This window comes from Tamandua tetradactyla, chromosome 21 (assembly GCF_023851605.1).
Source record: "Tamandua tetradactyla isolate mTamTet1 chromosome 21, mTamTet1.pri, whole genome shotgun sequence".
Taxonomy (NCBI): Eukaryota; Metazoa; Chordata; class Mammalia; order Pilosa; family Myrmecophagidae; genus Tamandua; species Tamandua tetradactyla.
Genome location: NC_135347.1, coordinates 49,601,458 through 49,627,850, shown reverse-complemented (window position 1 = coordinate 49,627,850; position 26,393 = coordinate 49,601,458). Strand labels below are relative to the sequence as shown.

At 38.6% G+C, this 26,393-nt stretch overlaps 1 pseudogene; it reads left to right on the top strand.

The window, feature by feature from the left end:
- LOC143665207 (large ribosomal subunit protein uL6 pseudogene) overlaps positions 1-22,598 on the top strand; it is a 35,680-nt pseudogene extending 13,082 nt beyond the window's left edge.
- Positions 22,599-26,393: the final 3,795 nt, after the last annotated feature.

Sequence of the window (26,393 nt, the reverse complement as noted above, 5' to 3'; positions counted from 1 at the left end):
AAAACAACTAAGATAGATTTTCTGCCCTGATGGCTCACATTTTAATTCTAACATGACTTAGGTAATAATAGTAAGAAAAGTCACGCAGAAGTCCCAGGAGAAGGAGTGATTCTAGTATCACCTTGGTGCCATATTAGGGCTTTGCAAAATCTGTTTTAAGCCAGTTCTACCAATATTTATATTGCTTTTTGTTCTTTACAGTAACAAGTTATTATAATTATGGGAGATAACTGCTCTGCTTTTTTCATTTCTGTAAAGTTCAAAGCAACATACGAAAAATACACCATAAAATCTGAAAATATTTGGGTGGAGGGTTAAAAGTGAGAGTCTCAAAACCGACTCTTCTTCATCTGTGGGAAGAACATAAGCTTTGATCTCAATCCAAGTCCTTCCAGTTATTAATTGAATTAGCAAGAGCAAGTTACTTAGTCTTAGTGTCCTCACCTGTAAATCAGGGTTAAAAATAATATTGGCCTCTTGACCTTGAGAGTTGGACTCATATATGTGAAAGCACTCTATAAAATTTGAAGTCCAGTAAAAAATTGCTCTTTATTGCAAATACACAACAATATCTATCCATCAACATGGGAACGGTAGTGCTATATTCATAGTTAGCACCTTCAGATGAAGGATGTGCGCCATGCCACATTCCTTAGAATTCCTAAACACAGATGACTGCAGTACTCTGAGTGTTCATGACTAGTATTGCTCACATTTTTAAGTAATGTTATCGTAGATATCATGGAAAGAAAACTCAATTTCTTTTCTTGGGGGTGGTGGTGCCAATTATGTAAAATTTATATAAAACTGGATTAATAAATCAAAATGACAAGGTGAAGGAGAATCATCAGTCTGATAACATAAAAAGTAATAAAAACCTAGGTTCTGAAAGCAAAGGAATGGGATTGGTTAGGATGCTTTTGGCTGCAAATACCAGAAGACCCAACTAACATCGTTTTTAAATCAAAAGCATATTTCTTGTTAATTTAACAAGAGTCTAGTTGTAGGCAATCTCCAGACTTGTCCAGTAGCTCAACAGTGCCAGGGTTCTGGGTCAGCATCTTGGACCCAGACGCTTATTTTGGCCTTCTAAAGCACGTGCTGGCCCACTGGCACTCACTAGCTGTATGTTTCACTCCAAGCATCAGGCTCTAACATCTGTATCTCATGCAGAAAGAACAATGGAAGGAGTAACACAAGGAAACCTCTTTAAATGCCCATCTCCTTTATCAGAAAGTAAGAGCTTACCCAGAAGCCCCTGGAGGGCCCCTCTTATATCTGATTGGCCAGAACTGGTCACATGGCCACCACGAGTGCAAAGAAGCTGGGAGAACAATCATCTAGCTAAATAGGGTGTGGTGATGTCATCAGGGCCTTGGACCAATCACGATTCACTTCCCGGGGCGAGGGTTGTAATAGGGTCTGGGGGTGGGGAGTGGGGGCAGAGTGCTGGATAACAGCCCAATAGTGTCCCTCTGAGACGTTTTGTATGTGTATGTACAATTAGTTAGTGAGCTAACCCCTATTCAAAAGACACATGGTCCTTTCCCTTTAGAAGAGACATTCTAAAAACTACAGGCTGAATTGCAAGATTCTGGTAAAGAAAGCCCAATAGGGCATCAAATAAAATGTTACAGATAAAAAGTGTCTGACCACACACCAGCTGCCTCTGTCCCCCGCGGAGCATGCCTGCTCTATGATGCATGGTTACTTCCCCTCCTATGAATTAATAAACTTCTGAAATGGTTATTTTAATGTTTAGGCAACAAGGATGTGTTCTGTGACTACTTACAAGGTTAACAGCTCTTGTCAACCTTCAAGAGCCTTTTCTCTTAAGTCACTTTAAATGTTGGGTCCTGACCTAGACTAGGCTTTGGTAATGCAAACAGAAATAGGTAAGTACCAACTCCTACCTGCTAACTCAAATGAGGGCTGTTACAATTTGCCCTCTTCATGTTAGAGCTCATTGATAGCTGACTCTACATCATTTACTGCTCCGTAACCGCTGGATTTAAGTTGTGACAAATTGCTGTTTTATAAATGGCATCTCTTCAACCCCTGCTGGCTCTAGCTAGGGGCACGCCATCTCATGATTCCACTGAATATCCTCTGAGAAGGAATATTAGCTGAGGAACAGCCTAAGAAGGTGATAACCATGTGTATTTGTTCAGACTTTGGATACCTTAAGGCAAATTTTAAAAAAATAATCAGTCCTAGGGCTTACCATTTTTGTCACTCAAAATTAAAATCCTTGCTTTTCCCTTCCTCACAATTTTATTGTTATTATAGTATTTTTGTCACAACAGATAGCAGGTGAAATGACCCCAATGGCAAAACATATCCAAAAGAATAAATTCATAAAATTACAATTTCCTCTCCCCCCCTCCCCCCTTTTAACTTATACCATTTCTCAGTCTGGTTTCAGTTATTAGTAAGTAATGGGCTAATACACAGGAAATGAACAGCCCCTCCCCTGACCTGTAAGTCAGAAAAGTTATTTACAGGAGCTGAGTGAGTGGAGGGGGAGGGATATGACAAGGGAATTGAACCTTAATGGCCCCTGTATGGATATAACGGTCCATCTCTCTGCTAGTCTTTCTCTACTTCTCTGCACCTCTTTCTTTCAATATCCACCCACACTCTCAATTACTCTCTCTCTTTTTCTCAGTTTTTAAATTTTTCAGGCCTGGGGACTTATTGCCTCACTGAAAAATGATCTGTTTATTTTAAACATGAATGAAAAATTCTCCCAAGTACCTAGTTCTTCTTGGAGTTAACTTTACTTTTTTCTTAGATAATGGGGCACATGGTGGCTCGTCCTCTCAGGTATTCCCTGTTTCTATATCTGCATAGTATTCAAAATGTTAGTTGTACGGTTCATGAAAGTAGTCTGAGTCATAGAAAAATTAGATTAGTAAATGAAAAGGTCATGTGGTTAAATTGGGAGTCTTCCAAACTTTGAGCAAGATATTGAAAAGTTCTATCAAATTCTTAAGTGAGAGACATTTCAAGTTCAGGCTAGGAATAGATTCTATTATTTTGTGGGACATCAGCAGACCATCTAAACCTTTACTACACGTTGTAATCACCCATGGAAACTCAAAAAATACTGATGCATTGAGTCTCCCACAAAAATTATAATGTGATTGATCTGGGATAAGCTCTAAGCACCAAGATACTTTAAAAATACTTTCTTGGTGATAATGTAATGCAACCAATGCTGAGAACTGCTGATCTAGCCTCAACATTGTTTAGTCTCTACCAACCTGAAGCCAGAAAATACATAGCTTATTGGTTCCACTTTTTCGGGAACAGAGAGGTAACTGTTTTGTCTTTTAAACTTTCTTTTAGAACTTCTGCCTGATGAAAATAAACAAAGGTCTAAATTTACAATATAATTCTGGACTAAGGAGAGTAGATGGCAGCTTTCATGAAAAATTAAAAGCAAATGAAGCCAGACATAGTCCATAGGTGTTTATAATCTGCAGTTGATGGCAGAGACAATTATATGTTTTCCACCTTGGTCTGGTTCCGATTAAATCATGCATCTTCTGTTGAAGAATTCTCTCAAAATGCAGAAGAGTGAATTCCTCATTCCCATCAGTTAGCTGATCATCTATTGTTGATATCTTAGAAAAGCCTTAGAAGAAACTGGAAGGAAAACAACAGGGTAATTTTAAAAACTGAGATAGTAATTATAAATCTTATAGAATTTCCTCCAAGGACATGAATTATCAGTTTGAAGACTACAGTAGATATTCAATAAATATTTTGGAATTAATTAATAACTACAGTTAAAAGCAGTAACTTACCTATGACTTTTTCAGATTTTTTTTTTTAATTTAAGGAAGAGGGAAGGTTAGAAGAGAGATCTATAAGAGAATCTTAAGTGGTACAATAGGTACAAGGCTTATTAACGTGCGAGTGTTCTTTGCCAGCTTGGTTTCTGTATCTTTTAAATTGCAGGCTTGGGTAAATGATGTGGTGGCTTGGAATTGCATGTATTCCAGAAAATCATGTTCTTAATCATGATCCATTCCTGTGGTATAGACAGTGGTAAGTAGGACATTTAGATGAGGTTACTTCAGTTAAGACAATGCCCAAGGTGGGTCTTAATCCCCTTATTGGAGTCTTTTTTTTTTGCATGGGCAGATACCGGGAATCAAACCCAGGTCTCCAGCATGGTAGGCACAAATTCTGCCACTGAGCCACTGTCACAGTGCCTTGGACTCTTTTATAAACAGGATGAATAGAGAGACAGTGAGGGAGAGAAAGCCATGAAAGCAAGAAGCTGAACGCAGCAAAATCCAGAAGAGAAGGAAGAGAGATGAGCAAACAACACCCTGTGCCTTGCCATGTGGCATTGGAGTCAAGGATCACTGGCAGCCAGTCTTCAGGAAGAAGGCGTTGCCTTGATTTGGACATTTTTCTGGCTTCTAAACATAAGTGTATAAATTTCCATTGTTATAGCCAATACAATTCATGGTACCTGCTTTAAGCAGCCTAGGAAAGTAAAACAAAAGGGTAGAAATAAAGAAGACATGGTAGACAGGAAGTAGTAAAAGAAAAGGACATAGCCAAAGAGGTTAGGTTGGGTTACATAAAAGAGTAGGATGGCTGGGACGTTTTTGTGAGCTGTCATGGAGAGGTTATTTTAAGGATTTGGAAGGTTTTGAAACAACTATGAAGTGTGACAGAATTAGAGAAGAAAGAGATGCAGATCTGAAGATATGATTCTGTAAGCTAAAAATTAAATCCCCTTCAAAATATTTAGATAAAAAATGGATTTTCTTTTTAATTTCTTGGCATTGGGACTGTGATTTTTAAAATGTAACTCAGTTCTGAGGTGAGCTGCATGGAGCTCCAGGATTTATTGAGATGACATGTTCTTAGTCATTGAAAGTTCTCAATAGGACTTTTGTCCTTGTAGGCCTGTGATCTCTTAATGACACCACATTATCCAATATCATTTTCTTTCTTGAAGAATTTATCAATCTTTGTATTTGCTACTAATTTAGGGATGGGGTTAGGAAGAAATCAGGCCTTTTTGAAGGGTAGATGAAACGTTTTTTCTCATTGGTATTTCATCTAGTTTGAATCCAAGAATGCAGATCAAATTTGAAGCAAGTGGAGGTAGAGAGTACGGGGCTGAAATGGAAGGTGCAGTGGAGTTCCAGGCTCTTTGCATTATCCTTACTTTATTCTTACTATAGTCACATGGGTTAGGTATTATTTATCTTATAGCTTAGAAAACTGAAGCTCAGAGATATTAAATAATGTATACCCAAGGTTACACAATTATTAAGTGGTGGAGCTGGCATTCAAACTAGAGAATATTTTCTCTTTCTACTATACTCAGCATAATGGGAGCTTCATTTTCTGGCCAGATTTTTTTTCCATATAAGAGGTCATTGGTGATTTATTGGATAGTCACATCCTTATGCTTTCCTTGTTCTGTCTGCTAAGTAAACACTAGGATATTTGTGAAACTCTTACGAGGCATATAACTTTCTCACCTTTAAATATTAAGTAAATGGCTTTTATCAGTCAAACTATTCTACAATCCCTAAATTCTGTCCCTTTTTGGCAGTGATGTCAATCATCTGGTGGATTCAGAGCAATGAGGCAAGGCATCTAGTTTTGAAAGGAAGAAGTAAAGTCATCTCTATTCACAGAAGAGATCTTATATATAGAAAATCCTAAGGTATTCACAAAAGACAAAAAGAACTAATAAATGAGTTCAGGAAGTTTGTAGGATACGAGATAAATATACAAACATCAATTTTGTTTCTATAGTCTGGCAATGAATGATTCCAAAAATGAAATTAAGAAAACAATTTCATTCACAGTTGCTTCAAGGCAATGGAATGTAGGCATCATCCTTTCTGGGGCACAGAGCAGGAGGGAGAAGGGTGGAGAGTGGATCTGGAGGAGCAAAGAGAATATATAGCAATGACAGGTGAAAGAGATAGCTAGGACAAAAGATTAACAGTGCCATATTTGAGTTAAGTCTTGGGTGGTGAGTGAGGGCTGCCAGTTTGAGATATGCTGGATGCATAGCATGTACAAAGACATAAAAGGGAGTCCTTGTGTAGAAAAAGGTAGCAAATTTCATGTGAGTAGAGAGTTGAGTATGAGGAGTGGGAGTTACAGAAGAATTGTGAGGAATGGAAAAATGTGCTTGGTGGAAAGATCACTGTGAAAAACTGTACAGGTTAGGGTATAGGTTTGGCTGCTGTGACAGGCATCCAAATTAAAAGTGGCTGAACACAATAGAAGTTTTATCTTACAACTTAGCTTCTGGGTAGTTCTGCTCTCAGAAGTTATCAGATGTACAAGCTCTTGTTTTTTTTTTTAACATTAAAAAAATTGAGGCATACTTCTTATAAAATTCACCATTTTAAAGTGTGTTTTTCAGTGATTATTGGTATATTCACTATGTTGTGCAACCATCACCCCTATCTAATTCTAGAATACATCCATCACCCCTAAAGAGAAACCCTGCAATGAATAACACTTAACCCCGATTCTACCTTCCTTCACACCCACCCCACCCCCTATTTCTTGGCAACCACAAATCTATTTTCTGTCTCTGAGGATTTCTATTCTGGACATTTCATATAAATCGGGCTGTACATTATGTGGTCTTTTATGTCTGGCTTCCTTCACCTAGCATAATGTTTTCAAGGTTTATGCATGTTGTAGTATATAATAGGACTTCCTTCCTTTTCATGGCCAAATAATATCCCATTGTATGCACACACAACATTTTGTTTATCTTCCAGCAGCTAATAGGCACTTGGATTGTTTCCACTTTTTGATTATTATAAATAATGTTGCTATGACCATTCATGTACATGTTTTTTGCATGAACTTATGTTGGTTTTTTTACTTTCTTTTTTTTTTTAAATTCTTTTATTGAGACATATCCACACACTTATTGTCCAACCATAATGGGCAATTAATGGCTCACAGGATCATCACATTGTATATTCATCAACATGATAATTTTTAGAATATTTGTATCATTCCAGGAAAAGAAATTAAAAAAAAAAAAAACTCGTACATCCCATATCCCTTACTTCTCCCTCTCATTGACTCACAGTATTTCAATCTACCCAATTTTTACCCTTTATCTCCCCCTATTATTTATTTATTATCCTTATTATTATTTTATCCATTTATCCATACCCTGGATAAAAAGAGCATCAGACACAAAGTTTCACAATCACACAGTCATATTGTAAAAGCTATATAGTTGTATAGTCTTCTTCAAGAATCAAGGCCACTGGAACACAGCACAACAGTTTCAGGTGTTTCCCTCTAGCCACTCTAATATGCTATAAACTAAAAAGGGATATCTGTATAATGCATAAGAATAACCTCCAGGATAGCCTCTCCACTCTGTTTGAAGTCTCTCAGCCACTGAGAATTTATTTTGTCTAATTTCTCCTTCCCCCTTTTGGTCAAGAAGGCTTTCTCACTCCCATGATGCTGGGTCCCTGCAACTTGCCACGTCCCATGTTGGCAGGGAAATTTATACCCCTGGGAGACATGTTCCCTGCAGAGGGGAAGGCAGTGAGTTCACCTTCCAAATTTGCTTAGAGAGAGAGGTGACATCTGAGCAACAAAAGAGGTTCACTGGGGTGACTCTTAGGCAAAATTGTCAGTAGGCTTAGCTTCTCCTTTGCAGGAATAAGCTTCATAGGAGCTTGCCCCAAGATTGAGGGCTCAGCCTATTGAATTGGTTGTCCCCCTTGCTTGAGAGAATATCAGGAATTCCCCAGATGGGGAAGTTTACTATTTCCTCCTTTCTCCCCAGTCCCCCAAGGGGACTTTGCAAATACTTTTTTATTCTCTGCCCACATTACTCTGGGGTATATCAGGGCATCACAGTAACCTGTACAAGCCAACAAGATCTCATTCTGTATTCAAGAGTCCATGTAATTATGGTGTTCAAGTAAACTGACCATACAAACTAAATTAGATAATGTTCTACCCAAAATATAAATGTTGATTCAAATAAGCACCTCTCCCTTTGGTCTTACACAGAAGTTGAAGTTTTAAAAATATGGGCCACGAACATATGTTTTTAATTCTTTGGGGTATTTACCTAGGAGTGGAATTGCTGGGTCATGTGGTAGCTTTATGTTTAACTTTCTTGAGGAACTTCCAAAATGTTTTCTATAGCAACTGCACCATTTTACATCCCCACCAGCAATGTAGGAGGGTTCCAATTTCTCTACAGCCTCATCAACACTTGTTTTTGTCCATTTTTTTAGTAATATCCATCCTGGTGATAGTGAAGTAGTATATCATTGAGCTTTTTATTAGCATTTCCCAAATGAGTAATGATGCTGAGCATTTTTCCATGTGCTGGTTGGCCATTTGTTTATCTTCTTTGGAGAAATGTCTATTCAAATCCTTTGCCCATTTAAAAATTGGGTGATTTGTCTTTTTATTGTTGAATTGTTAGTGTTCTGTATATATCCTGGATACTAGGCCCTTATCAGATGTATGATTTACAAATATTTTCTCCCCAAATGCTGCTTTGCTACCTCTACATTGTTGCCCTCAAACACATGACCCAGAACAACTCATCCCTATAACTACGTTCTAGACAGCAGAGATCGGGAAAGAGAGTACACGCTTTCCTTTTAGAGAAACAACCTTGAAATTGCACATGTCACTTCTGATCCCATCCCATTGGCCAGAACCTAGTCACAAGGCCATATTTGTTACAAGGGAGGCGAGGAAATACAGTCTTTAGTCAGAACAGCTGTGTGCCCTGGTAAAACTTGGGACTTCTATTGTTACAAGAAAGAAGGGGTAATATTGGAAGTAAGCTAGCATTCTCTGCTGCAAGCATACCATTATCTTACCAAATTGAGGTTCTGGAAGTCATGAAGAGAATGAGTTCAACAACAGAGGGGAAAGAGTAGAATGTAAAAGATAGAAGGCTGTGGTCAGAGAGAGGGATTTTGACATTCAAGGTGTTAGAATAAGAGCCTGCCAGGAATTGGCTGGATTGAGTCAAGTGGTGACAGATGTGATTTCCAGAGTATAAAAGGAGGCCTGGGGGTAATGGGGCCCCGAGTGTCCCATGTGGAAACCACGAAGGCTTTTACCCCCTGACCCTTCACTGTGGATGCTGTCATCTTCTCCATTCCATATTTTGTTTTGTTTTAAATATTTTTATATGTTTCTAGTGACTAGAATAAAATGGGGCTATTCATCAGTTCATATACTGTTCCCTGCATGGTCTTAAAAAGAAATGTTTTTTTACAGCACAGAATTGCAAAACAGTGCTGGTTGAGGGATTTACACCTTTCTTTCAAACACAGGCCACTGTTGGTGGGCATAGAACACTGGGCGTGTTGATTGCTAATGTGATTTATGGCAGTCGCTGTGTTTTCAGCTACATTCTATGACCTTTCTTCCACGATGTCCTCTACTTTGATGAAATCACTCTCTTCTACGTCAAGTCCTTTTAATCCCTTTTTGGAACCAAGTATGAAACAATTTCCAATGCGTTCGACTCTAACTTTTTTTGCTCATTGTTTATTCCCTGAAGACTGAATAATACATTTAGAAGTTGAAAAATTGCAAGCTGATGTTTTGTACACAGTGTCTCTGAACTTTTCTGTCCAGAATTTCAGCCTGGCCTCAGATGAACCTTTTTACACACACAATTTAGGTCCCCAAAGTTAATCACTTGGGTCTACAATTAATCATTTATATCCTCCAAATCATGTGGAATCACCTAATTGGACACATGAGGGGATAATTGTACGTATAAGAAAGAACAGTAATGAAGCAGTTATGCATAAAAGTAGTATTGCAAAAAATGAAAGGAAATTTGGCCTCTGGTGGTCTGCCCATCTGCCTAATTGTCCGTCCATCTATCCATCCATCCACATCATTGTATTCAAGAAGTATGCAAAGCATTAGCCTACACATAATTCACTAGAGTTCAAAGATTACTATAATATATTTCCAGTGCTTGAAAAATTCCTGTCATATCTTAAGCAGAGTCAGTTTTGAGACATGGCTGGGAAGAATGGAAGGAAGGGAAATTATGTACCCACTGTGTCTTGGATACTGTGCAAAGCTTTGCCTATGTAGTCTTAATTAACGATTGGGACTAAGGAAGGCAAAGGGTAATAACACAGTTTAGTAGAAGAAGACAGATGCATAAATAATCGTAATGCTATGCACTATAATAAAAGTAGGAGCCCAAGCAAGGGAGAGGCTTACTCTGCCTAGGAGGGGAAAGGAAACTTCCTAGAGAAGCATGACTTTGTACTGAGTCCTAATAGATAATCAGGAGTGGCCTAGGTAGAAAGTTGGGACAGGCACTGCAGGTGGAAAGGATAGTGTACAAAAGCATAGAAATGTGACAAGCAAGCCAACTTGGGGTAATGTCAAACAAGGTTTAGTGTGGCTGGTTTGTTGGTAAATGGATGAGTGCTAAGAGAAAAAAAAAATGGAGAGTTGGGTTGGGATTCTGCGTGCCAAGCTAAGGCATTTGAGTTTTATTTTATAAGTCATGAGCTATTGAAAATTTAGAAACATGGGAGTAACATCATCAGATTTATATTTTGGAAAGATGACTTGAGAACATTTTTAAAAGGAAAAAAAAGTCTGACTTCATTCATTTTCATCCACTAAATATTTAGTGCTTACCTACTATGTGCCAGGCATTTTTCAAGGGGCTGGTTGTTCAGCAGTGGCTCAAAATAGTAAGAAATCCTTGCCCTCGTGAAGCTTCAAGTGGTGGAGGCAGACAGACAATAAACAAGGAAATATACAATCATTCAGATGGCAATGAGTGCTATGGAGAAAATAAAGTAGGGAAGGAAGATAGAAATGATCTTTGCAATTTTCAGTAGGGTGACCACTTCAATACAAAGTGGCTTCCCATCGAAAAGAAACAAGCATTTGGGCAAAGACTCGAAGGAAATGAGAGGGCACGTCTATGTACATATCTGTTGGAAAAGCATTTTAGGCAGAAGGAATTGCAACTGCAAAGCCCTGTGCATGTGCGTATGAGAAATCTGGAAACCCCCAAAAGAAAGGGCTTTTGTTCAAAAATCCCCATAATTCTATGAAGGCAGACTGTGGTAGTTTGAAGCTTTATGTACCCCAGAAAAAACATGTTCTTAAATTTAATCCATTTCTGTGTGTATGAACCCACTGTAAGTAGGACCTTTTGCTGAGGTTATTTCAGTTAAGGCATGTGCCACCTCAATCAACATAGGTCTTAATCCTATTACTGGAGTAATGAAAGAATGAAATTGAGATAGAGAGAGAAGGCCACAGGAAGTAAGAACCTGAAACCAACAGAACCTGGAAGAGAAGGGAAGGAGACGCCACCATGTATATGTGACAGAGGAGCCAAGGATGCTGCACTCAGCCCCTTCTACATCAGTTTTCGGGAAGAAAGCATCGCCTTGATGACACCTTGATTTGGACTTCGTTTTAGCTTCCAGCCTGTAAACTGATAAATTCCCACTGTTTAACCCAACCCATTTCATGGTGGTATTTTTGAGCAGCCCAGGAGACTAAAATGGGGACCCAAGAAACACTGGTCATTTTTCATTTATCATTCCCAAAGTATTTGACTTTGACAAGCTAGAACAGGATCTCCTTTTAAAAATCACTGTAGGTCCAAAATCTGGAGCAGAAATAACTAAGTTATCTTCTGCATTTACCCACGACTGGCTGTTTTGCGTTGAAGCAGTGAAGCCCAGTAATTATGTCAAAGCCAACCACCAGAAGGTAGCTCTTTTGTCTCCTTTGCAGTTTCAACCCATCCATTTCATTTTCAGATGCTCAAAATCTGTACTTGATAACATTTTAAGGACACGCACTTCCAAACTTAACAGATACACTGGTTTGGATGGCACACGGGGCAACTCTTCAGCAAATAAGTGAGATGAGTGATATCAGGAGCGTGCCGGGCTGCTTATGGTCTAGCTGTGTGTACTGTGCACACAAGAGAGAAAAATGAAGCCAGAAACTGGAACGAGGTCATTAGTGTATACCATTCTGGTACTGTAGTCAGACCACACACATATTTAATGCACTGAACCCACCTTGAAATGCCCCTCAGCGCCTAGAGAACAAAATACTAGAAAAAAATAAGGGGGAGGGGAGGATACTGAATGATCCATAATGCTGTCAATGTCACAATCCATCCTGAACAGCAGAATAAAGTTAATAAGGAAAGTTCTTTAGTGCTTGTTCAGCTGCCTGCTACCCAACTTCATGGCAGAGTAAGAAGGAAATAGATATAACAGTGTACTATGTATCAATAATAAATTACAGGCATGCCTGATATATAAGGAGTAGTTCTTTATCTTTACTTGAAGTATCAGTCTTTAGGATTGCATATTTGACCATTCAATGCCACATGGCTTAAATCTTAAATAATTTGTTTTTTGTTAAGACTGTTGATACTTTAACAATTAAACGAGCAATACGAGCTAAAAGTGTTAAAGATGAGAATTTTAAAGCATCAAGAAAATGAAAGAGAAGTAACATTTTCCCTTATGTTTAGTAAATAAAAATTGCCTTGGACTAAACCCTAAATCTATTTATAGCATACATAAAGGTTCATCTCTGGAAGTTGAATATTTCATCTGAATTCTAAGCATCATGTTTCAGCTCAGAGGATTTCATGGTTTAGAAGTAGATTATTTTCATTCTAAACCTGTGTACTTTTCAACTCCTAAAAACATTCCGTATACTTTTACAGCACTGCACTACTTGGTTATAGAGTCGAGAGCTTATACAATTCAACTAACGTCTGCCAAGCATTTCTTTAAAGGTTAAACAGCTTCTATGTGCAAGGCGCTGACTGGGCAAGATATTACAGGAAATGCAAATTGAGTAAACCTAGTGCCTTTCCCTAAGGAACGCAGGGAAGTAAAGTAAAAAAGTGATGGTGCAGTGAGTCAGAACATGCTCAGTGTCCTAAGGGTTCGGAGGAGAGGAGGATGACCATGGGTTAGAGAAATCAAGAAAGGTTTTAAGGCAAAGCAACATTTGACATGAGGGATGGCTAGGATCCCTCAATAGGCTGGAATGGGGTTGGCGTGAATGGAGTGAGAAAGGCAATTCAGGTAAAGACAGGGTTGGCTGGTTCATCGAGGAAAGAGGTTCTGTCTTGCTGAAGCCATGGTTTATATAAGTGGGGGTACTGGGACTAAAGCTGGGAGGTGAGCGGCAGTCATGTGGTCTCTGGGTTCGGATGTTAGCCTGAGGAATGTGGATGCGACCGTCGGCAGTGGGGCTCCATCGAAGCCGATGTGACATGATGTGACATGACGCTGCTCTCTTTATGCTCTGATGCCCACGTTTTTGTACTCAGTCGCATTTGCCTGCCGAGGGGGTGAGCCTGGCTCTCCAGCCTCTGGCCGAGAGATTGGTTCTGTTCTGCAGATTTACTTGGAAGGCAGAGCACAATAGGTGAGACTTGGGTATATTTCCCCACACCTGCCCCCATGATGGGCAATTTAGCCCTTGAGTGTGGTCTCTGTGCCCTAGCTAGTTAGGCATTATTTGAGCTTCAGAATATTTTTCAAGGATAAAGAAAGGAAACATCATCACCCACAAATATTTATTTAAGTACTTAACTAGATAAGCAGCAGCACTTTTGCTCTGCCCTGTATTGGTGGTGAGGTAACAATTCCAGCCAGAAAAGCTTGAACTCACGTCGGAATAGGAAAGGGCTAGGAATGGTATATGCAGGTGTCAGGCCATGGAATCACTGCCTCTGCAATGCTCTGCTATTTGGTATTATCTTCTCATCTAATGTTTTTGAAAGTCTAATTTAGGAAAAGTGGGGACAGTCTGAAGTAGTTAGAGAGATTTGAAAGAAGTGGTAGCCTTGCCCAAACCACAGATATTCAGTGAAAATTTAACCTATGACTAATATACACCATATAACACACAACTTATAGGTAGCAAAGAAAGTCCCAGAAAGCCTGGGTGATGCCGACACACAAAGCATTGCTCAGGCACAATCTCACTGGGGGGCTGCACGCCCTAGGCAGCCCTTGTGGGCACCAGAGCTTGACTGCACTGGTACGATGGGTGTCTCTAGTCGAAGTATAGATATATAATAATATCTAACATGGTTCTTTAACTTCAGACTTTTAAAGATGCAGAAACGTTAACTAAGAATTGATTGAATTCTTTGTAGAATGAAAACTTTCAAGTAGGTACTCGTATTTGATAAGATCGAAAACAGTAATGGGTCAATCAATAAAAAAAATTTGTTAAACCCTGAAGTCTTTAAAAACACAGTAACATAAAACATAATGCATACTCATTTGTAGGGCTAAGGCCTTTTTTTTTTTTTTCCTGAGGGTAGATCTGTTTTTTGGAGTTTTTCTGGGATAAATCATGCTCATGATGCATCTATTTCTAGTTTCAATTTATTTAAAGTGAAGCAGATATTTTTTAGGTGATCTGAGCCCAGAACCTGATGGGATTTTCCTGATTCCTATTAAAATCTTTTAAATTAAACTTATCTTGCTCACACCTATTATAGTAATTTTTCTTTTCTTAGTGACTTGGAATTATTGGGACTCTCCAAAGCGTTCAACTTAATTTTCAGAACATTTTTCTTTTTCATTTGCCTAGTTTGCTGATTTTCATATTTAATTTAAAGAAGCTTAATTTAATTCATTAAAATACTACAATCACAAGTGTAAGGAATCCAAACAGACTCAGGAACAAATACAACTGACTCCTGCTTAGTATAAACAATAGCAGAAGTGGGAGCAGAAATCCTCAGGTATATTGCAGAGTAGTTTACTGCCTTCGAACGCTTGGCGTGCTGTGTATTTCAGAAAATTCAGTTCAGTAAAAGGAATGGAGAGCATCTGTTAATCCTGCAATTTAGTTAAGTGGAAGTCAGTTGAGAGCTTCCATTGTGTAAAGTTAGCTAAGCATGAGCATATGTGTAGTTCACTACACGGAATATGCCGCATGGTTCTGCATCAACATCACCGAAGAATTGGTTGAACATACATGGACATATACCTAAAGGCAAAAATATGGGTATCAGGTGTGGATAAAGGAAATGTTAGCGCTGCTCCCTGTTGGGGACTTCCTTTTCTTTGCTGATATTCTTGTGTTTTCTATCAAAAAATCTGAATGCTCACCAGTGCTGTAAAATCTATACATCAGGACTTTTATAGTAATTACAGATTTCTAAAATATCTCAATAAAATATGTAGTATTTACTTTATAGGATAGATTTTTATAAGAATTTGTGAATCCATGCATGTATAGTGTTCAGTACAGCCAATGAGATGTATCCTTTTTTACCATGTTCTCTTTTGAGTTCGGACTCTGAGTACAAAGTCTCCATCAAAAGCACGTTGATGTACACACCTGTTCATAGCAGCATTATTCACAATAGCCAAAAAAGTGGAAACAACCTAAATGTCCTCTGTCAAGTGAATGGAAAAACAAAATGTGGTATATCCACACAATGGAATATATTCAGCCATAAAAAGAAATGAAGAGCTGATACATGCTACACTATAGATGAACAATGAACCTTCAAATCCTTATGCCAAGTGAAATAAACCAGACATAAAAGGACAAGTATTGTAGGATTCTACTTATGTGAAATATATAGATTAAGCAAATTCATAAAAATAGAAAGTAGCTTTGAAGTTAACAGGGGCTAAAGGGATGGAAATAGGGTATTTTAGCTTAATGACTATAGAGTTTCTGTTTTGAATAATGAAAAAGTTTTGGTGATGGCTGTTAGTGATGGTAGTACCACATCCAATTTCATTCACTGAACTGCACATACTGACTTTTATGCTATACACATATTGTCACAATTAAAACTATTTTTTAACATATTGATCAGTGTTCTAGTTTGCTAGCTTGCCAGAATGCTATATACCAGAAACAGAATGATTTTTAAAAGGGGGACTTTATTAAGTTGCAAGTTTACAATTCTAACCCCATGATAATGTCCAAATTTAAGCAAGGCTATAGAAATGTGTCAATCTAAGGCATCCAGGGAAAGATACCTTGGTTCAAGAAGGCCAGTTTCTCTCAACTGGAAAGGCAAATGGCGAACATAGCGACATCTGCTAGCTCTCTCTCCAGGCTTCTTAGTTCATGAAGCTCCCCAGGGGTGTTTTCCTTCTTCACACAGAGGTCTCTGGCTGCTGGGCCCTGTGGCTCTCTCCAAAATTGTTTCCACTTTTAAAGGATTCCAGTAAACTAATCAAGACTCACCTGGAATGGGTGCCGTCACATCTCCCTCTAAACAAAGGTTAACACCCACAATTGTGTGTGTCCCATCTCCATGGAAATAATCTAATCAAGTCTCCTACTCACAGTATTGAATAGGAATTAAAAGAAACAGCTGCCACCACATGATGAATCAGGATAAAAATATGGCTTTTCTAGGGTACATAATCCTTTTAAACTGGCACAATCAGCTTGAAAGTGTTTCTGCAGGCCAAATTTGGAGCAATCTGAGCATCAGAATTAACAATGACAGGTTTTGATTATAACATTGAATTTTTAAAAAAATCTATGCATTTATACAAATAAGAAGTAAATTTAAAGGGGGAAAGAAGGAAAAGTTCTTTATGAGAAATGTCAACTAATAGATGTAGAATGAATAACAGAAGTAGGAAATGGTTTTACGACCCCCATGAGTAATAATTTATTTATTATTATTCCAGAATCATAAATGGATGTTAAAACCATTAGATGAAAGAACACTGGAAAATGGAATATTTAAACCTTTTTATTCCATGGATTCCTTGTTTATCACAAAGAGAATCTGTATCTTTAATAATGGAACAATCTAATGAATCCCACCTGTACCCAGTGATGACACCTAGCACCAACAAGGTACAAACTGACACCAGGAGGCCCCTAATATACAGACATGATATCATGTCTGTATATTCCTGCCCACTCATAAACAGTTTCACTTGAATCTAATTTTGGAAAAGTAATAGGAACAATTCAAATTGAGGAATATTCTGCAAAACAAAACAACACAATAAACAATAAAATACGTATATCATGATGTGAAAGACAGAGAAATCTTGGAAACTGACTAAAGAGACAGTTGGGGAAGTTTGAATATGGTTTGCACATTACATAAGGTTATCATGTTAATGTTAAAATTCCAGTCTGATAATTATGGCTCTGCAAGAGGCTGTTCTTATTCTTAGGGGTTAACTGTCAGCAAAATAATAATAATAATAATGTGTGTAGGTAGATAATAGATGAAAGATAGATGGTAGATAGCTGGATAGTTAGATAAATGTGCAGAGAGAGAGAGAAAGTAATGTGATATGGAATATTGGGTTTTCATTGTGCTATTCTTGCAAATTTCCTGTTGCTTTGCAAGTTTTCAAAATAAAAGCCAAGGGAAATAAAGCCCTAGGTAGTAATCTACTGCTCGGCAGAAGAGTAAGGAGCGTTCTGCTATTACACAGATTAGGCAATGCTGGACCATCCGGTTCAGGGTCTACAAAATTGCCCTCTGCCTATTTCTGTCCTCTAGTAATAGGTTTGCTTTGTGCTATGTATTCTCTCCCATAGCTACCACCTGTAGTAGATCTTGCAGAGCCAAGGAATTCCTTCTGAAGAATAAAATAGAAGTAAAATTTACATCTCTGTGTAGATTATCTGTATAATTTAAGGAAAATTGGTGTGGTAGAAGAAATAACGAACTAGACTCCTGATAGGTCTCAGGAGTACTTTCTAGAATCCACTAACTATGTGGAATATTACCTCAGTCAACAGGGTTCCCTTTGCAATATTTCATCCGGTTGTATATATTATTGTGAAACAGATCAAAAGCTGACATAAGAGTTATCAGAGAAAAATAAAGGTAGATGGCAATCATAGGCTGTAAAGTGCCACTGAGTCAATTAAGACTCAAAAGTTCAGCAGAGTGAGACAAAATACGCCAGAAACAAAAACAGCAACGATACAGTCACCTTTAGAAAATGCTTATAAGAAAACAGGGGCCTAGACTGTAAGCTTTTAGAGCAGTGTTCTAGTTTGCTAGCTGCCGGAATGCAATATACCAGAAACGGAATGGCTTTTAAAAAGAGAAATTTAATAAATTGCTAGTTTACAGTTCAAAGTCTGAGAAAATGTCCCAATTAAGCAAGTCTATAGAAATGTCCAATCAAAGGTATCCAGGGAAAGATACCTTGCTTCAAGAAGGCTGATGAAGTTCAGGGTTTCTCTCTCAAGTAGAAGGGCACATGGCGAACACGGCATCATCTGCTAGCTTCTTCTCCTGGCTTCCTGTTTCATGAAGCTCCCCAGGAGGCATTTTCCTTCTTCATCTCCAAACATCGCTGACTGGTAGACTCTGCTCACGTGGCTATGTCATTCTGCTTTGCTCTCTCTGAGTCTCTTATTCTCCAAAATGTTTTTTTCTTTATAGGACTCCAGAAACTTATCAAGATCCACCCAAATGGGTGGTGACATGTCATCACCTAATCCAGTTTAACAACCACTCTTGATTAAATCACATCTCCAGGCAGATTATCTGATTATAGTTTCAAACATACAGTATTGAATAGGGATTATTCTGCCTTTATGAAGTGGAATTTAGATTAAAACATGGCTTTTCTAGGGGACATACATCCTTTCAAACCAGCACAAGCAGATGCATTATGTCTGGAGCGGTGATTATTACTTCAGATTTTGAGAGGCTGTTTTATATATATATATAAAACCTGATGTTTAGAGATAAGAGCAAAACTGAACAGATTGGGGTTAAAGTAATTCAGAACATAGGGGTAAGGAAGACGGTGTCTGTATTTTAAAACCATACATACTCTTTGAGACCAATGGAAGAAAGGTTTATTTGATCTGGAACTGAAATTTTCTGTAGCATAATCTAATTCAACCTATCTGTATAGCTCATTTGAACAACTGAAACACAGGAAGCACAGAATAAGAAAGAGGTCCTTTAATCCTGTATAGATTATAGTAATGCCTGGAAACATCCTAGAGTATATTAAGCAGCTAATCAAAAGGTATTGGCAAAGACCCCTGAGGGAGGGGAGAAAGATTATGAAACTATTAAACCTCACCATCAGGAATCCCCTGATACTGTGTCAAATCTTGGGGATACTCAAATCAATAGGCCATGCCCTCGATTATGAGGCTTACTGCTGTGAAGCTTATGTAGGTAGCATAGAGGCTGAGATTACCTATAGGCATCCCTAAGAGTTACTTCTGGAGGACCTCTGTTGTTGCTCAGATGTGGCCTCAGTCTCTCTAAGCCCAATTCTGCAAGTGAAATCATTGCCATCCCCCCATGTGGGACATGACATCCAGGGGCAAAAGTCTCCCTGGCAACGTGGGAGATGACTCCCAGGGATGAATCCAGACCTGGAATTATGGGATCAACAATTCCATCCTGACCAAAAGGGGGAAAGAAGTGTAACTAATAAAGTATCAGTGGCAGAGAGAGTTCAAATAGAGTCAAGAGGCTACTCTGGAGGTTGCTCTTACACAAGCTTCAGGTAGACCTTGCTACCTATCATAACATGCCAACCCCCAACCAGGACCATTCCAGCCAATCCTAAAGAACACCTAGGGCAATTTATAAGATTCCACAAGGGTTCCAGGCACTAGAGTAACTTTCCAGAAACATACAACCTCCAGATGGGTCCCTGGTCCAGATAAGTCCTGAAACCTAGCCCAGCCTCTCCAGAACATCAAATAGTTCCATCTCCCTACCTCATTTTAGTGACAGACCCTTCCAACATCAAAAATTTGGAATTGCCATAGGCCAAACAACCCCAAAGAGAGGTATGGAAAGATCAAAGGTAATGGTGGAATTATACATAGAAGATAGGACTTTACAAATGAATAGAATGCTGAATCATTAAATGGATATCTCTTTTAGTCTCCAGTATTTTAGAGCAGCTAGAAGTAAAAAACCTAAAATTGTGAAATTGTAACCTATGTCAAACTCTGAAATATGTTCTACAACTAATTGTAGTGCTGTGCTTTGAAATTTATAGATTTTTTTGTATACATGTTATTTTTCACAGAAAAAGAAGGGAAAAAATTGATTGTGATGACAAAAAAGTGTTTAAGTCCTCTAGCCTCCTCTATTCTGGAGCAGCTAGAAGGAAAAGTATGAGAGGATTGTATGGTAGCCCATGACAAACTCTAGGATCTATCCTGTAACCACTTTTTGAAGAGTGCTTCGAAAACTATTGCTTTTTTATTTCTTTGCTATATATGTGTATATATGTTATACTATACAGTAAAAAAAGTTGAAAAAAAAAAGTTCGGCAGAAGGTTTCCGACAAAACCAGCCAAAAGGCCAGATGGAGAAAGAACTTCCTTTCCCAATAGGGATTCTAGTGAGCAGGAGCAAGAGGGTCGGCCCTGTGCTCACCAACAGAATAACCAAATAGAACTACTTAACGAGAATAGAGGGATTTTACCACTGTGGAAAATCTGATCTCTAGAAGACGGTATGTAGCTATTTTCTACATCCATCTCCCAAACAGTTCTGGTCAGCAAAATCCAAGTATAAGAAACGGAGTCCTAATATAAGGAAAACTAACCAAGATACAGCCTAAGTCACTACATCAGAAAAATGATGCAAGAAGAGGACATAATGAAGTAGTCAGGACAGACTTTCTGCCGATAGGGTTAATTAAGATGTGCCTCCTGATCGAATAATTGAAATACAGAACTACAAGTTAAAATCTTAGATATTAGCGATGGTTGTGTTAATAATACTCGAACTAAGGGCATAAGCTTCCTTTGGTGGTAGTGAAGAAGAAAAGCTACAGACAAGAAATCATATTTGAAAGAATAGTCCTTACCTCTGGCGGGGGTGTCCTATAGTCACAGGACCACAGCAATATAGTAAGGTATATGAAGCCTCAAGAACCGCCTACCTGCGGTGTGATATTGTCATATATGTCTGAGCCAGATTTTGGTAGCCTAGAATGGGAAGACATTTTGAACAACAGCAAAAAAAAGTCAGGGTTAGAAGAAACGTAAGGACCAAAAAAAAAAAAAAAATACAAAATAGACAGGTCATGGGAACTAGTGAATGTCTAAGCTTCTGTATCCCCTCCCCCACCCAAACCATCATACATGGATTTCTGAGTCGAATTTTGGTCCTACAGGAATCACAAATATTCTAAAGAATAAAAAATATCAAAATTAAAGGAATGTTTTTAATATGGTATTACATATGGAATTATAGTGTCTAAAATTTTTTGAGTACTTAACAATGGTTATCTCATTTACTAGGGCTGAGTCAGGGATTGAAACCAAGAGGGTTGACTCTAGAGCATGTGCTTTTAAGTAGTTCTCAATGCCAGAATGTTATTAAAACATTACAATCATCTATTTTTTTGGAGAATATTTAATGGCATGGTAAAGATTTAGGAAAATAAAAAGCACTGACGGTAGGCCAAGCCCTTAATCTTGAGGCTTGCTCTTGTAAAGCTTATTTTTTTGTAATGGAAAAGCTAAGTCTATCTATAGTTATGCCTAAGAGTTACTTCCAGAGGACCTCTTTTGTTGCTTAGATGTGGCCTCTCTCTTTCTAAGCACAACTCTGCAAGTAATATCATTGCCCTGCCCCCTACGTGGGACATGACATCCAGGGGTGAAGTCTCCCTGGCAACAAGATATGATTCTCAGGCATGAGCCTGGCCCTGGCACTGTGGCTTGACAACGCCTTCTTGACCAAAAGGAGGAAAAGAATTGTAACAAATAAGGTATCAGTGGCAGAGAGACTTCAAATAGAGTTGAGAGGCTATTCTGGAGGCTATTCTTATGCATATTCTATCTTCAGCTAGAAATCACTTTTTACATGATTAGCTAAACCCCAATCAAAACCATTCCTGCCAACCCTAAAGAACACTGAGGGGGCTCTTTGCCACAGGTACTGCAAGAATAAAGACCATTCTCAGCAACCAGACTATCAACATTCTGGAAAATGTAGACATCACGCTGAAGGGATGCACAGTTAATGTGAAGGGGCCCCTTTGCAGGGACTTCAATCATATCAATGTAGAACTCAGTCTACTTGGGAAGAAAAAGAGAGGCTTTGGGTTGACAAATGGCAGGGACGTAGAAAGGAGAGGGCTGCAGTTGGCACTATCTATAGTCACATACAGAGCCTGATCAAGGAAGTCACATGGGGCTTCCATGACCAGCTGAGGTCTGAGTGTGCTCACTTCCCCATCAGTGTTGTCATTCAGAACAGAGAGTCTCTGGTTGAAATCCAAAATTTATTGTGTGAAAAATACATCCATAGGGTTTCGATGAGGCCAAATGTTGCCTGTTCAACATCTCAAGCCCAGAAATATGAGTTAATTCTTGAAGAAAATGACATTGAACTTGTATCAAATTCAGCTGCTTTGATTTAGCAAGCCACAACAGTTACAAACAAGGATATAAGAACATTTTTGGATGGCATCTATGTCTCTGAAAAAGGAACAATTCAGCAGGCTGATGAATACGATCTAAGGAGTTGTGCAACAATGGAAACAACAAGATACCAGACCCATTTGATTTTAAAGATGTGATAAAGTTCACCTGTTAATTTGAGACTTTTTTTTTCAGTGTAAAGGCATTTTCTGTCCCAGGTAGGACTTAATGGGTGAAATGGCTTGAATTTGGTTCTTGCAGATTATATTTCAGAAGAGGAATAGTATAGTACCAGTGACCACTAACACATAAGACTGTTTGTCATCAGATATGGAACTTTGGGGAGATGGTAAATTTTGCTGAGTCATGAATTTGGATGCCTGAGTCACTTGTCTGTATCAGAATTTGTCAAAAAAAAAAAAAAACACCTATTAAGTGAAACAAAGTTGATGCACTACCTACGCAAGAGTTAGAGACACAACACAGTTTGTGTTCATGGTAAACAAGTAACTGTTAGGTAAGGGCCTTTCAATAATTCTAAAAACTGGTAACTTTTCCATGTTTCATTCTGTCCCACTTTACATACCATTTGATGCTACCACGTGTTCCTAGTTATTACCAAATTTCTATTTCTATCTTAAAATACTTTTAGCATCTGAACTTTATTTCAACAATTTGTTCAGTACTGGTACATGGACTGCATTTTGGATAGCGCTGGTTTAATAGACCAACTCAAGAGGCTACTCCTACACCCCTTCCTGTCTTGCTCATCTCATTAGATGATAACTTCAACCTTCCAATTTCTGAGGCAAAATTTAGAGTTAACCTTGAGTTCCATTTTACACATCCCACTGGGAGAACCCATGGCTCTGCCTTCTTAAAAAAAAAAAATATGTTCAAGGATTAACATATTAAGCAAGGAAAAATAGGGGACCCATAGCTTCAATAAAAGAGTAAAGTAAGATAGCAATCAGTTAAAAAGTATGGATCTTGCTTAAATCTTCATTCAGATGAGCCCACTGGATATGTGATAATAGGAGTGATAATAGGTTTTTAAAAGAAATATGGATGAAATCTAGGATTTGATTAAAGATATTTGAGGTGGGCTTCTAGAAGAAACAATTTCCTGTGAGTTGGTAATTGTTGGAACTGGATAATGGAGGTTCATTAAAGTTTTAAAATTTCCCATAATGTAAAAAAAGAAAAGAAAAGAACACCTAGGGCTTGTATTTGAAATTCTACAAAGGTTCCATGCAGTGGGGTAACATTCCAGAAACTTACAACCTTCATATAGGTTCCTAGGCCAGATAGGTCCTGAACCCCAGAGAGGCGGGCCTACTCCAGAACCAACTAGTTCCATCCCCCTATCCCATATTATCAACAGCCCTTTCCAACATGAAAAAGTTAGAACAGGCATAGCCCAAACACCCTAAAGATTGGGAGAAAGCTCAAAGGAGAAGGTGGAGTCATAACAGGGAAGATTTAACAAATGAGTATGACTGCTGAATCATTATATTGATATTTCTTTTAGTCTCCAGTGTCTTGGAGCAGCTAGAGGGAAAAACCTAAAGTTGTGGAACTGTAAACCATACCAAACTCTGAAATCTGTTCTATATAACAAATTGTTGCAGTGTGCTTTGAAATTTATTGCTTGTTGTTCTTCACAACAACAACAAAAAAACAAATAGCAAAAAACAAAAAAACAAAACCAAACAAAATAAATAGACCGACAAACCTGTATATGCAATATTCTCAAAATGGTAATGACAGAGAGAGACAGAGAGAGCACAAGAGAAGGAAAAGATTACAAGGCAGTGTACAAAATGTTAATAGTGGTATTCTCTCGATGATGGTTTTTCAGTAATTTTTATTTTCAACTTTCTATTTTACAGATTTTCTAATATGAAAATGTTGCCTTTTATAATCAAATAAAATTGCAAGTGCCATACATAAAAGAAACATTCTAGAAAATTTAAAAATAACTTCAACTATTCTTAGAAACAGTCCTAGGACATGAAATAGTGTTCCTCAAATTTCATCATGTGTGCACCATTTGCACAATTTCTGTCATGAGGTCTACCTCTGCCATTATTTATTAATGGTTCTTTAAACTGACTCACTAGTTTTACTTAGTCTCCTAAATAAAATCTATGAAACCATGCTTTTGCTATGCTCTAGGGTTTTTCTTAATGTAAATGAAAACAAGTACATAAGTATTAAAATCCATCGGGCCACCGCAATAAGAATAGCCCACTTTGGGAAAGACTGTGAGCCCATTACTTCCTTCAGAATCAGTAGGGGGCTTTGTTAAAAAGGAAGATTCCTGGGCCTTACCACAGATTCACAGAATCAGAGTCTTTGGGAGAAGGGATCTGGGAATCTGTCTTTTTAATAGGCTCTCCAAGAGATCCTAATACAGCCTAAAGCTTAAGAAAAATTGCACTATGGGTTCCTTGAGGGATACACAATGATCAAGGATTTGGTATTGAATCTGAGGTAATTATGACATTCAGCAAGATAACCAGGATGAAATCCAGAATTGTGCCAGGTCACCTCACAAGCGCTAGCATGTGGAGAGTATTAAGATAACCAGGAAGATGGTGGAAGCGGGGAGTTAATTATTGCAAAATACGTGAAATACTTAGTTTCTTTGTACCAAGAATGACACCCCAGGAGAGTTGCTTTCCAGACTTCTGTTTGAGTGGCAGTGTTTACTGTTGGTCAATTTCACAAGGTAGTAATATGTGGCAGTTACGTTTGATGTTAAGATAGGTCTACAAAGGTGGTGACAGAATGCTGCCAAAAATCAGAAGTCCAGATAAGCTACTGGGGAGGGAGCTAGGGAGGACTAGAACCCAGCAGGGAAAGCCAGTGGAGAATTGGACACTGGTAGGGAAAGCAGAAGTTGGCTAACCAATGGTAGAGACACCAGCGGATATAAACTGACAAGAGCTGAATAAATCAAGTGGCTAGGAGTGAATTTCTGTAGGGAGAGACCTGCCTTTGTTGAGAAGATGTATTGATTAAGTGTGCAGTTGTGGGGTGGAAGAAAGCCTCAGGGCCTGGTTTCAACCTGGAGGAAAAAGAGCCTCTGAACATTAAGGAGACAAAACTGGAGAAGGCCTGGGGGTTGGCAGGCACAGTCTGGGAGTAGGGCTCTCTGGTGGCTCTCAGCTCCAAGGAGACACTTGAGGTGAGATATCTAATAGGGATGGATGTTTCTGGTGAGATGCTGGCGTTGTATGATGTGGTGCTTCTTCATAAATCACCAGGGAAACTACACAGATCCCAACGTGGGTGGGTGACCAGATTCCTGGAAGTTGGCGAGGGAGGGGCCATGTGGCAGCAGTGTAGTGTGTGCTCAGTTAACCCACATGGAGAAGAGGACAGCTGCTCTTTGGGTTATACAATTACTGGAGACTTTGCAGGTATATAAAACCCGGATAGAGAATGGAGACGGTTTTGTTCAAACATGTAGGGATGTGGGGCAATGTAGGTTTATGGGAGTTCACACAAAACAACTTGGGGCCGAGGAATCTAGCCTGGATAGAGTGGGGCTTGTGGAGAACTACCTCAAGAGGAAACATTTTTGGAAGGATTTCACTCAGGGACAAAAGTAAGCCCTTCACTGGGTTACTGCAGGAGCAATGAGGCTAAGGGATTTGTTTATAGTTTGTGGTGAAGTAGGCCAGAAGAAGAAAGTTTCCCCTCCAAATGGGTAAATATGAGAGCAATTGGGCGGTGGATTCTTCAGTAACATGAGACGTGTGGATGAGTACAAAGCCTGGACACAGGGTTTCCTCTCTTGGGACCATACGGAAACCATGCTGTAATTTGGAAAGTGTTTAATAAAGATGACAACAGGAAAATAATGGAAAGGACTTAGAACCCTGAAATAGCACAACTTTAAACTGTGCCCTAGAAGCTGTTCTCTTCTAGTCCCAGGGCAGCAG